General features: G+C 43.7%; 1 protein-coding gene across 1 annotated transcript in view; it reads left to right on the top strand.

Annotated features, from left to right (window-relative positions):
* The window catches only part of PDE1B (phosphodiesterase 1B), a 1,091,117-nt gene that overhangs the window by 661,232 nt on the left and 415,911 nt on the right, over positions 1-13,974 (top strand). The gene's annotated exons all lie outside the window — the stretch shown is intronic.

Here is a 13,974-nt window from a genome sequence, read left to right as displayed (position 1 = left end):
TGGGTCAGCACTTCAAAAACACCTCGTCGCCATTGTAAAGACGAGAGGGAGACAGGAATGTAAAAAAATACACCTTTAATTCAAGTGCTACATAAAGACCCACTGATGCGCAGGAAACACTTCAAGCTTGACCGATGTCCAACCGTCTTCCCACTCCTAGCCTCCCGAATCCTATCCACATCATAACACTCTAAGAACCTTTATGAGGTGATCTAAATTCTAACATAGTACATAAAAATAAAGGTAAGATACAATACCACAGCAGCCATCTTTGATTGGGCAGTTTGTATCGATCGGGTCATTTGGAGTGTGGCCATCTTTGATTGGGCAGTCCTGCCGATCGGGTTGTTTGGAGTTCGTTGTGTGCGCTGATGCGCCCAGCCTTGCCTGCCTCTTGGGTTGTTTGGAGTTTGTTGTGTGCGATAATGCGCACAGCCTTACCTGCCACTTATTTACCCATGCTGATGCGCACAGCCTTGCTGCATAATTCTGTTGTGGAATTTATTGAAGGATTGTTTGGAGTTCTTCGTGTGTGCTGATGCGCACAATCTTGCCTGCCTCTTGGGTTGTTTGGAGTTTGTCATGTGCGCTGATGCACACAGCTTTGCCTGGCACTTATTTACCCCGCGCTGATAAGCACAGCCTTGTTGCATAATTCAGTTGTGGAATTCATTGGGTGTGTGCTGATGTGCACAGTCTTGCCACTTATTTTATTTACTCTCACAACTTTGCTTATTCAGCACTGATGCGCTCAGCTAATATTTGTCTTTTTGCACACAACTTTACTTACAATTTACTCTCCATTAGATGCTTACAGCTTCATTGATCAATTGCGCACTTCCTCTTTGGTGAACTTCATGTTGTGTGCTGATGCACACAGCATCTTTGGTCATCTGTGTATTTTACCCTTGCCCCACTTCTGTCCTCAGCATTTTTGTTTTGTTTATTGTTTATTTCTGCTTAACATAGGGTGGTTACGCCTGATTTCAAAAGTAAGTTGCTGGGTTCGTAATAACATTTATATTGCAAAATGTACCTGCTACTTCCTTCTTTCTATCCTCACCTGGTGAACCAGTTTTAGCCTGGGTGAAGTGGAAGAAGGTTTTTACCTATTATGCTGGGGTTTGTGGGACATCTCTCAGTACTGAGAGGAAAATGTCCCCTTTAATGCACTTTAGATTCTGAGGGACATGAGGTATCTGAACATCTTCCTGATCTCTCGGATAGTGATGCTACAGGTTTAAATGAAAGTGAGCACTGTTCTTGAAAGGTACCACTTCTGCAGGAGGATGCACATGCAGGAGGAGTCTGTGGAGCAATATATCACCTAATTGTGCAAGTTTGTTTCAAAGTGCAACTGAGGGGCATCATTAGAGGTACGACTCAGAGACCAGCTGATGTTGGGTTGCAGCATTGATAAAGCCAGGGACAGTTTATTGCAAAAGGATAACCCCTCATTGCACGAGGTGCTCACTATAGCTAAGACCCATGAGCATTCTAAGGCCTGTTTGGAGACAATGCGTAAGAATGTGCCCCTGATTAAGAGTGAGGGTGGCATGTTAAAGGTAGATAAATATATGGTTGTTAGAAGTAAAATACCCACAAATAGTTTGAGCTAGAGGAAGTAAACATCTGTCAGGTAAAAGGGTCTAGTAGTGAGGGTCCGATGGAGGTGGTACGGGTTAATGATGGACATTAATTTCTAAGTCTTTCTTTGATCAGTACCCAATATAAAAGGTAGTTATTGAGACCAGATATAAAGCCAAGGGGGTATGGAGAAGAAATGATTGACCTTTTAGGGTTACTTTTGGGGCATGATCGATTTTAAGGGAAGGATCATCCCGGGGAAAGTGTATGTGTCCATGAAAGGGGATTCTCTAATAAGCTGGTTCCATCAACGTGATTTGTGGGTGTTCTTGGATCCCAATGAGAGCCCCTCAGTGTGTTTAAAGAGGTGCCTTTTGTCAGTCAAGTTGGTGATGGGTGGAAAGCCGGGGTCAAGGAATTTCCAGAAGTGTTTGATAAAAAGCTGGGGTGTCTCAAGAATTATATGCATTACATAAAAATGAAGCCTGGTGGCGTACTAAAGGTGGCTAAAGTTTGGGGTGTACCAATTATGGTAAAGGAGAAAATGAAAGTTCAGTTGCACAAGTTGATCACCAATGACATAATACAGGAAGTCGAAGCCACAGAATGGCTTTCTCCGATTGCTATGGGCCGCAAGGCCAATGGGGAGGCTAGGCTTTGTGTGAACTTAAGAGAGCTGAACAAGGCAGTGGTGAAGGACCATTACCCCCTACCCAACATCAGCAAAATGTTGTGCTCTCTTGGGGGGGCAAAATTATTTACAACAAGGGGTGGTGAGGGACAGAGTCTCTGAATTAAGCAGAATACTCTCACCCAGTCAAGAGATCAGGGCTAGATCCAACACCGTTTTTTAGCTCATTGCACCATCCCAGTTTCAGAACCTGGCTGTATGCAAATTAGTCTGTTCCTGTCCCAGTGCATGATGGGAACAGGGCAAACCAAACTACAAAAGCCAATTCTTACACTGGCCACTGCCAGAAACCGGTCCCCGGAAGCTTGTTTCCTTCCCAGTGTAAGAATTGGCTTTTGTAGTCTGGTCTGCCCTGTTCCCATGATGCACTGGGCCAGGGACAGACTAATTTGCATACAGCCAGGTTCTGAAACTGGGATGGTGCAATGAGCTAAAAAACGGTGTTGGATCTAGCCCTGATCTCTTGACTGGGTGAGAGTACTCTGCTTAATTCAGAGACTCTGTCCATCACCACCCCTTGTTGTAAATAATTTTGTCCACCCTAAGCGTGGAAGGGTATACTCAGATGTGAGTCCCTTGCTCATTGCACCATCAGGATTCAAGCAAGCCGGGCCGAAGAAGGCTGTGATGCCAGAAACCGGTCCCCGGAAGCTTGTTTCCTTTCCAGTATAAGAATTGGCTTGGTAGTTTGGTTTGCCCTGTTCCCATCATGCACTGGGACAGGAACAGACTAATTTGCATATAGCCAGGTTCTGAGCTAGGATGGTGCAGTGAGCTAAAAAACAGTGATGGATTAAAACCATGATCTATTGACTTGGTAAGAGTATTCTGCATCATTCAGAAACTCTGTCCATCACCTTTTCCAAAATCGATTTTATCCACACTATGTGTGGGAGGGTATACTCAGACGTGAGTCCCTTGCTCATTGCACCATCAGGATTCAAGCAAGCCGGGCCGAAGAAGGCTGTGATGCCAGAAACCGGTCCCCGGAAGCTTGTTTCCTTTCCAGTATAAGAATTGGCTTGGTAGTTTGGTTTGCCCTGTTCCCATCATGCACTGGGACAGGAACAGACTAATTTGCATATAGCCAGGTTCTGAGCTGGGATGGTGCAGTGAGCTAAAAAACAGTGATGGATTAAAACCATGATCTATTGACTTGGTAAGAGTATTCTGCATCATTCAGAAACTCTGTCCATCACCTTTTCCAAAATCGATTTTATCCACACTATGTGTGGGAGGGTATACTCAGACGTGAGTCCCTTGCTCATTGCACCATCAGGATTCAAGCAAGCCGGGCCGAAGAAGGCTGTGATGCCAGAAACCGGTCCACGGAAGCTTGTTTCCTTTCCAGTATAAGAATTGGCTTGGTAGTTTGGTTTGCCCTGTTCCCATCATGCACTGGGACAGGAACAGACTAATTTGCATATAGCCAGGTTCTGAGCTGGGATGGTGCAGTGAGCTAAAAAACAGTGATGGATTAAAACCATGATCTATTGACTTGGTAAGAGTATTCTGCATCATTCAGAAACTCTGTCCATCACCTTTTCCAAAATCGATTTTATCCACACTATGTGTGGGAGGGTATACTCAGACGTGAGTCCCTTGCTCATTGCACCATCAGGATTCAAGCAAGCCGGGCCGAAGAAGGCTGTGATGCCAGAAACCGGTCCCCGGAAGCTTGTTTCCTTTCCAGTATAAGAATTGGCTTGGTAGTTTGGTTTGCCCTGTTCCCATCATGCACTGGGACAGGAACAGACTAAATTGCATATAGCCAGGTTCTGAGCTGGGATGGTGCAGTGAGCTAAAAAACAGTTATGGATTAAAACCATGATCTATTGACTTGGTAAGAGTATTCTGCATCATTCAGAAACTCTGTCCATCACCTTTTCCAAAATCGATTTTATCCACACTATGTGTGGGAGAGTATACTCAGACGTGAGTCCCTTGCTCATTGCACCATCAGGATTCAAGCAAGCCGGGCCGAAGAAGGCTGTGATGCCAGAAACCGGTCCCCGGAAGCATGTTTCCTTTCCAGTATAAGAATTGGCTTGGTAGTTTGGTTTGCCCTGTTCCCATCATGCACTGGGACAGGAACAGACTAATTTGCATATAGCCAGGTTCTGAGCTGGGATGGTGCAGTGAGCTAAAAAACAGTGATGGATTAAAACCATGATCTATTGACTTGGTAAGAGTATTCTGCATCATTCAGAAACTCTGTCCATCACCTTTTCCAAAATCGATTTTATCCACACTATGTGTGGGAGGGTATACTCAGACGTGAGTCCCTTGCTCATTGCACCATCAGGATTCAAGCAAGCCGGGCCGAAGAAGGCTGTGATGCCAGAAACCGGTCCCCGGAAGCTTGTTTCCTTTCCAGTATAAGAATTGGCTTGGTAGTTTGGTTTGCCCTGTTCCCATCATGCACTGGGACAGGAACAGACTAATTTGCATATAGCCAGGTTCTGAGCTGGGATGGTGCAGTGAGCTAAAAAACAGTGATGGATTAAAACCATGATCTATTGACTTGGTAAGAGTATTCTGCATCATTCAGAAACTCTGTCCATCACCTTTTCCAAAATCGATTTTATCCACACTATGTGTGGGAGGGTATACTCAGACGTGAGTCCCTTGCTCATTGCACCATCAGGATTCAAGCAAGCCGGGCCGAAGAAGGCTGTGATGCCAGAAACCGGTCCCCGGAAGCTTGTTTCCTTTCCAGTATAAGAATTGGCTTGGTAGTTTGGTTTGCCCTGTTCCCATCATGCACTGGGACAGGAACAGACTAATTTGCATATAGCCAGGTTCTGAGCTGGGATGGTGCAGTGAGCTAAAAAACAGTGATGGATTAAAACCATGATCTATTGACTTGGTAAGAGTATTCTGCATCATTCAGAAACTCTGTCCATCACCTTTTCCAAAATCGATTTTATCCACACTATGTGTGGGAGGGTATACTCAGACGTGAGTCCCTTGCTCATTGCACCATCAGGATTCAAGCAAGCCGGGCCGAAGAAGGCTGTGATGCCAGAAACCGGTCCCCGGAAGCTTGTTTCCTTTCCAGTATAAGAATTGGCTTGGTAGTTTGGTTTGCCCTGTTCCCATCATGCACTGGGACAGGAACAGACTAATTTGCATATAGCCAGGTTCTGAGCTGGGATGGTGCAGTGAGCTAAAAAACAGTGATGGATTAAAACCATGATCTATTGACTTGGTAAGAGTATTCTGCATCATTCAGAAACTCTGTCCATCACCTTTTCCAAAATCGATTTTATCCACACTATGTGTGGGAGGGTATACTCAGACGTGAGTCCCTTGCTCATTGCACCATCAGGATTCAAGCAAGCCGGGCCGAAGAAGTCTGTGATGCCAGAAACCGGTCCCCGGAAGCTTGTTTCCTTTCCAGTATAAGAATTGGCTTGGTAGTTTGGTTTGCCCTGTTCCCATCATGCACTGGGACAGGAACAGACTAATTTGCATATAGCCAGGTTCTGAGCTGGGATGGTGCAGTGAGCTAAAAAACAGTGATGGATTAAAACCATGATCTATTGACTTGGTAAGAGTATTCTGCATCATTCAGAAACTCTGTCCATCACCTTTTCCAAAATCGATTTTATCCACACTATGTGTGGGAGGGTATACTCAGACGTGAGTCCCTTGCTCATTGCACCATCAGGATTCAAGCAAGCCGGGCCGAAGAAGGCTGTGATGCCAGAAACCGGTCCCCGGAAGCTTGTTTCCTTTCCAGTATAAGAATTGGCTTGGTAGTTTGGTTTGCCCTGTTCTCATCATGCACTGGGACAGGAACAGACTAATTTGCATATAGCCAGGTTCTGAGCTGGGATGGTGCAGTGAGCTAAAAAACAGTGATGGATTAAAACCATGATCTATTGACTTGGTAAGAGTATTCTGCATCATTCAGAAACTCTGTCCATCACCTTTTCCAAAATCGAAGGGGCATATTATCAACACAGGCGATACAATTATCGCTTGCTTTATCGGCAGAAAACTGCCGCTAAAGCCGCTTTTGCGGCAGTTTTCTGCCGCAAAAGCGGCTTTAGCGGCAGTTTTCTGCCGATAAAGCAAGCGATAATTGTATCGCCTGTGTTGATAATATACCCTGAAGTTCTTAGGGATGACAGAATTTTATCACAAGTTTGTACCCAAGTTTGCTGGCATGACTTGTCATTTAAGTGATCTTCTGAAGAAGGGGTGCGAGTTTGCATGGTCTAAAGCATGTAGTGATGAATTTGAGAACCCGATCTAGGCAGTTTTGACCTACGGAAGGATTCTTATTTAGTGACTGATGCCAGTTCTAAGGGCTTAGATGTGGTGCTTCTCCAGAACTCTGGAAGTGAGGAGAAAGCAATTTTGTTTATTTCTAGACCTTTGAGGGGTGCAGAGTGCAACTATTCGGTTGTTGAGAGGGAATCTCTTACCATCTTTTGGGCCATCTGTAAGTTGCGAAAGTTTCTTTGGCGAAGTAAGTTTAAGGTATTGACGGACCTTAAACCGCTGACGTAAGGTGTTTACCAAGAAAGGGATTGATTTTGTTTCCCACCGCAAACGGAGGTGGGTGGTGGTGTTGCAAGAGTTTAACTTTGTGGTCTCTTATGTTCCTGTGGCCAGTAACACTCTGGCTGACTGTTTATCTAGGTTGGGTGATGTCCATGATGAGGCATCTGAAGAGGGTGAACGGTTTGGAGAAGAAGAACTTGAGGAGGATGTTGATGTGTGCCTGATTAGTGATGGTATTGTTTCTGAAGTTGAATGGAGAGAACTTTTAGTGAAAGACAACGTTTTGCAAAAGGTGGAGGCAATGGTTTTGGGAGAGTGGTGTGAGAGAAAGGATTATTGTCAGGACCTGAACGGCTTCTGGCAGGTCAAAGGGGAACTAGCTGTTGTTGATGGTATCCTCTTGAGGGGCAGCAATTTAGTTCCTCCTTGGGCTCTATGGGAAAGGTTGCTAAAGAGTGCTTATGCTAGCCATATGGGAACTGTCAAAATCAAAGAGAGAATTAGGGAAGCATATTGGTGGTCGGCCATGGATGTGAATTGTGCAGAGTGTGCATGCAGAGATAAGAACTTAAAATGTAGAACAAAACCCATGGTGCTGAGGGAACAGCCTAAACAGCCTTGGTCAGATATTGCCATTGACATTTTAGGTCCAGTAAAACTAAATATGCGTGATCAGTATGTTCTAGTTTGCATGGACATGTACTCGCTGTGGCCAGAGATTAAGGTGGTAAGCTCTGTGGAGTTCACTGTGGTTATTAATCTTTTGGATGATCTTTTTGAGAGGGAGGGTTTTCCATTATCAGTGCTCTCGGACAATGGTGCACAATTTACCTCAAGGGTGGTTGAAGAGTTTTTGTGTTGCAGGGGGATCAAACACAAGAAGGCAGCTCTTTACAAACCTGAACGCAAAGGTGTAGTTGAAAGATTTGTGAAGGTGTTAAAGGAGACTCTGCAGCAAGCCATTGCAACTGGAACAGACTGGGAGGTGGCCATGAGAAGGAAAGTGAGAGAGTATAGGTTTACCCTGCATTCTTCTACATGGTTATCTCCTTTCCGCTTGTTCAAGAAAAGGGTGGCAAACACGGAGGTTTGTCCCTCGTCGGTCGTTGGTTGACGGTAATGTTGTTTGTGAGGAAGGTTGGAGACAAAGAGAACATGTGATCATGGAAAAGAGGAAGAGATGGTTTGATGACCGTAAAGCTGTCAAAAACACCATGGTGTCCGTGGGTCATTGGTTTAAGATCAAATCTCCCTGCTTGGGTAAAGGGAACTCTTAGTTCAGCATAACATTCAAGGTAATTAAGGTTTTTAAGAATGCCATCAAGATCAGCTACCACAGGGTGTGGAACTTGAACAGAGTGGTCAGATGTCACCCCACTGATGTGATTGAGCCTTCAAATCCTACCTCTGATTCCACTTTGAAAGAGAAGGTCTCTAGGCCTTGTAGGGTGGTTAGACGTCTGAATAAATTGCACGATTATATTTAAAATGCTATGGTCCTTTTACCACTTATCGTTGCATTTCTTTTCTTTTCGTGTTCTTTGTTAAGTATTGAGGGGGAGGTGATGTATTGTCTTTGTTCTCTGCTGGAGTGCTGCTCCTGGTTACTAGGTGACCATCCCTGGAATGTGGAACCTGGAGGTTACCTAGGGAGGCTGGTAAACTTGTCAGTTGACAGTTGACAGTCTTGGGTGCTGGATGGGGTCTCTGTTACTTGCGACTTAATAAAGACAACAGCAACTCTACCACGGCCTCCTGACCTCTCTTTACTGGCGTAAACCGGATCCTACAGAGGCAAACCCCTTATGTAGTTTGAAAAGGAGGGGAAGAAAAATGAGGATATTCTAGTAGAAGAGGGGAAGGAATTAAAGGGAAGTTCAGCCAACAGCAGCGTTAGAAAAATGTAGAAATGAATGGATTGTAGAAATAATGGGAAGAAAATTAAAAGTGTGAAGACTCAAGATCATCCCCACAAAAATATATACCGAAAGTAGAAAATTGAAATAAAACTAGAACTATAACTATTTTTTCAATAACTCATTTTTATTGATTTTATCTGTACAGCACATAAGAAATACTTCAAATTCTCCCCACACCCATTCAAGAACCATTTCCTGGCCTTCCACTCCCTTCGGCAGTCCCAGGACCTGCACATTGTTCCTCCAGTTTCGGCCCTCTGCCTCTTCCACTCTCTGTTCCAGCACGTTGACCTTACTAGATAGTTCTCCAACCTGGACCGCCAATGCCTGTTGTGCAGGGGCAAGCACCTCAAGAGTTGCTTCAGACTGCTACACTCAGTCTGTTAGTTTGGCATGTTCTGCCCTTAACAAGCCCAGGCCCACCGCAACTGTACTGATGTCCTGGTGCAATGTTGCCTTGGTGTCAACGATGGCTTCTAAGATCTTGGCCAATTATTGGTGCACAGGTGTCTCTGGGGATTCACCGCCTGTTCCCAGAGGGACTGTGTCCGTCGCACTGTTGTCTTGTTCTTGGGGGGCCTGCCTGCTTCCCTCTTGGTTTCCCCATCTCCAGCTCTATTCCGCCAGTGATCGCCGTGCAAGTGCTCCTTTTTCCAAGCGAGCGGGGAGTCGGCCTCAAAGCCTCTGTCCAATTTCGTTCAGGGCACAGACTATGTTCTCTTTTACGTCGTCTGCCCGGGCTAGTAGTGGCTTCCCTTTCGGTGGTCCCGCCTCAGAGCTGTTTGGCCAACTGCCATATGAGTACTCCAGATTTGTCAATTGGGACCCCTCTTTACCAACATCTGGGGTCGGCCATGCAACACTAGCAGAGAGTTCCCTCTGTGGCAGGTCTGTACTTCATGTATCCAAGGTCTTCAGTCAGGCAATACCTAGGAACCCTCTGCCCACGTGGGGGTACAGAATGCCGGAGGAGCTGCTGAGGAATAGCACCAGGAGCGCCACGACAGTGACGCGCAGTCCGGGCAGAAAGCTGGTCAGTCAGTGAGCCCAGGGCGTGATGGCTACCGCAACATCTAACGGCCACAATGCAGGCAAGTGTAACAGGAGCGGGCAGTCTAGCTTCTCACCATTGACAGAACACACATCCAGACTATGCTGGAGTCTCCACTCCGTGGTCAGCAGCACTCAGCAGCAGGGTCAAAGGAGGGCCCAGCGGGGGCAATTCTGTCCATTGTACAAGTGGCGTTGCTACAAGAAGCCTACCATATGTTCAAGGCACCACCACCATCCACTATAAATACCGCTGCACAGGCACTCAAACATGCATCACATCGCAGGCCCAGGACATCTGTGTGTCCCAGGAGCATGCTCCACTCACTTGTGGTTTCCCGACAGCTATGGCCTTACTTGGTCCACAGTGGTACAGTCCGATTCTGTCTAGCAGTGCGGCCACGTTACCTCAGTTCGGCTGGCAACACAGTACAAACTAGTAGCCTCACCACCATGGGCCGGGGCACCACCTTGAGCCCCCCGGCACCTTCAGCCTTGGCAGTCTTTCAATCCGGATGCGCAGGGGGAGACCCTAAAAGCCTGTCCCCAGCAGTCCTACCTTTCACTGCCCCTGCTTCATTGACATCACCTGCCTCCGATCACTCCGTCGTCCATCACAGTAACAGAGTGACGCAGCAGTCAGTCTTTGCAGATTGTAAATCGGGCCAAAGAGCCACCAGAGAGAGCGAGCACTCAGCTGATTTTGCTGCGTAAGTCAGGGGAGCAGTCCAGGGAAAGAGGCATCCCCCACTCCTCCAGTGATGTAGGAGGTCGCCGCCAGGTCCATAGCTCAGTCCGCTCTTGGGGACCCCAAAACCTCTTGCGAAGGTGCCACCGCAGCCAGGACAACGATCCAGACGGTCACCGGTTCCAGTCTCACTGTCGTCACTTACTCAGGGTGGGTACACGGAGTAATGATGAGCACGTCCCAAGTTCCGATATCCGCCATCCGTGATTTAGTCTGTACTCGCCACCAGGCTCCCCCAGGCTGCTCGCTTCCCTGTATCAGGCCGCCATCTTGCCTCCACTACGGCCGTTCCGAGCTGCTTTCTTGTCCGCCTCCTGGCCATCCCCCGAGTCATTGGAGACGCCGTTTAAGTCTTTAGGGTCTCCGGTGAGTCGGGCCCCCAGAAGCCTGCCCCCAGGCACGGGTGGAATCCACTTTTAACAGGATAATTAGCACAGCCGGCACGGAGCTTCCAGCTCACGAATGCGCCATCAACTGTATCATAGCCACGCCCCCAATCAATCATTTAGTTGATTGTTAATTATGTAATTATTATATTTTAAGGAATATTTAAGGTGTGGGTTATTGGGTTTGTAGGGGTATAGGAAGGGAAGTTTATTAAGTAATAATTGAATAATAATTATTTATGTATCTGGTATTAATTATTTAATTGATTGTTATTCATGTAAATTGTGTAATTATTATATTTTGTAAATTATATTGTATGTTGGTGGTTCTGTAGGAGTATAGGGTGGGAAGTTATTCAAGTAATAATTAACTAATAATTGATCATTTATTTATTAATCATTCATTATTTGATTATTAAATATTTTAATTTTGTTATACTTATAAAATTCTGTTATATTTTAACAGTGGTCTGCAAGGTTTTGCGTGAGTATATTGGGGTATTTTATTAAATAATACATTAATACCATTTTTTGAAATTCTAATTTAATTATTAACATTTTTAATAATCATGTACATCGTTTTTTAATGTTATATACATAATGTTTTAATTAGTAGTTTTATTCGTCTGGTGTATTAAAAGGGTTATTAAAATATGTCATGGGTTTGGAGTGAAGTACTCATCCTATTGGAGTGGGAACAGTAAATATTACTCCTCTAGAGTCCAACAAATTTGCTACTGTTGAACAGACTGGAGTGGGGATAGGAAGTTTAACCCCTCCAAAGACCAATATTTTCCCAAAGGTTGCAAAAACTGGAGTTGGAATAGTAAATTTTACCTCTCCGAAGTCCAACACTTTCTCTACTGTTGCACAGCCTGGATTGGGAATATTCAATTTAACTCCTCTGAAGTATAATGCTTTCCTTACTGTTGCACAAACTGCAGTAGGAATAGTCAATTCTACCTCTCCGAAGTCCAACACTTTCCCTAGTGGTGCACAAACTGGAGTTTGAATGGTGAATGTTACCTCTCTAAATCCCAACGCTTTCTCTACTGTTGCTCAGACTGGAGTGGTAATAGAAAATGTAACCCCTTGGAAGTGAAATGCTTTCCCTACTGTTGCACAGACTGGAGTTGTAATTGTAAATCTTACCCCTCTGAAGTCCAATGCTTTCCCTACCATTGCCCAGACTGGAGTGGGAATAGTATATTTTACCCCTTTGAATTCAAACGCTTTCCCTACTGTTGCACAGACTGGAGTAGGAATAGTAAATTTAACCTCTCAGAAGTCTAACGTTTTCTCTACTGTTGCACCAAGTGGAGTGGGAATAGTAAATTTTACCCCTCTGCAGTCCAACGCTTTTTCTTCTGTTGCACAGACTGGAGTGGATCTAGTAAATTTTAATCTTCCAAAGTCCAATGCTTTCCTTACTGTTGCACAGACTGGAGTGAGAATAGTATACGTTTTAGTTTCTGATTTAAATACTTATTCTTGAAATTGTTGAAATATATATATTAGTATTAAGTGTTTGTTTGTTTAGTTTTATATTATATTTTTATAGATAGATTTTTTTTCCTTTTTTAATATTTGTATTAATTTTTGTAATTTTATCGTTTTTTATATTGAATTAATTTGGGAATTTGGTTTCATGTTTTGTACTTCTGTTTTCATATTTTTTTATATTTATTTAAATGTATATATATATATATATACATATATATCTATGCTTTTTATAATAGTAAATTAAAAACAATAATATTAAAAATCTAATATTAAATTCACATATATATTTTTATTAATGGTGTTACATTATATATGTATATAAAACATGTATATATATGTGTATGTGTGTTTCTATATGAGTATATATGTATATATATATATTTTTTTAAATATTTAAAATTATTTTACTTTATATTCATGTTATATGTAAAATATTTTAGATTTACTATTTTATACTATATAGTGAAAATCAATGTTTTTGTATTCTTTTTAATGATATTAGTGTCAAAGATATTTTCAATTCCATTTGTTTGTACTTACCATTTTACGTAAAGGTAGACAATATTGTTGTCATTGATATGTTTGACTCAATAGTTGTTTAGCACGATGTTTGTTGTTTCGATAGTCTGTCAGACATCCTCCTATAACGTGGAGAATTTAATCTGATGGTGTTTTAACCAAACAGAGTATTCTCCAGCCTGGTTTCATCACTCTGGTGAATGACATTCCTGGGAAATAAAGCAAAGGAACCATTTTAGTGCAAAGCGCTCCTCACATCTGATTTTTCCAGATTTATTTTTATTTTCACCGACAGCACAACTTACAAAGATGGTCCGACCTCAAGATGATAATGTCAGGAGAGCTTACTAAATGACAGTATGTACAGTACTAAGGTTAAAGGGGGAGAGGAGGGACTATCACAAGACAAGAACAATCGGTTCAAACCATAGCCCAGATTTTTAAATATTTTACGTCAGCCTTGTATTCCTTTTTTGACGCAGATCCATCACAAAATCCATTTTGGTATTTAGAAAGCAACGCAAGTGTTAGCGTTGCTTTGCAAAAACAACAAAAAATTCATGCAAGGCAGCGCATTGTACTGCCTTCATTTACTTTGCAAAACCAACAGTCGATGGACAGAATGCAGAACAATGTCATACATTCACCCCAGTACAGAGATCTGGGCCTAAATCCATTGTTTTTTTGCACTCCACACCACCACAGTTCAGACATGGCCATATGCAAATCAGCCTTGACCCTGTGCCTCATTGAAACAGTCCAGCCCGAACTGTTTTGCATTCATTTACTTTGCGCCAGGAAAGAGTTCCATTGGTGATGCACGCACCTGCGGTTTTTGGCGCAACCCATTTCTACAAAGAGTTGTAGAGGTGTGTTTGCACCAAAATGGTGCTCCAGCTGGCGTAACGAGGAGAAATATTCCTATTTCTCCTTATTATTTCCTGTTTGCAAGTGTTATGCATTCTGCGTACATATTTCAAGATGAAAAGCCTCCAAGGATACTTTTTACGCAGGAATGTATCCCTTCCTACACAAATAACAATCCTGACCATAACA

Source organism: Lissotriton helveticus, chromosome 1_1 (assembly GCF_964261635.1).
Source record: "Lissotriton helveticus chromosome 1_1, aLisHel1.1, whole genome shotgun sequence".
In the NCBI taxonomy this organism is placed as follows: Eukaryota; Metazoa; Chordata; class Amphibia; order Caudata; family Salamandridae; genus Lissotriton; species Lissotriton helveticus.
The sequence above is the reverse complement of the archived record's forward strand: the minus strand, read 5'-3'. Positions and strand labels throughout refer to the sequence as shown.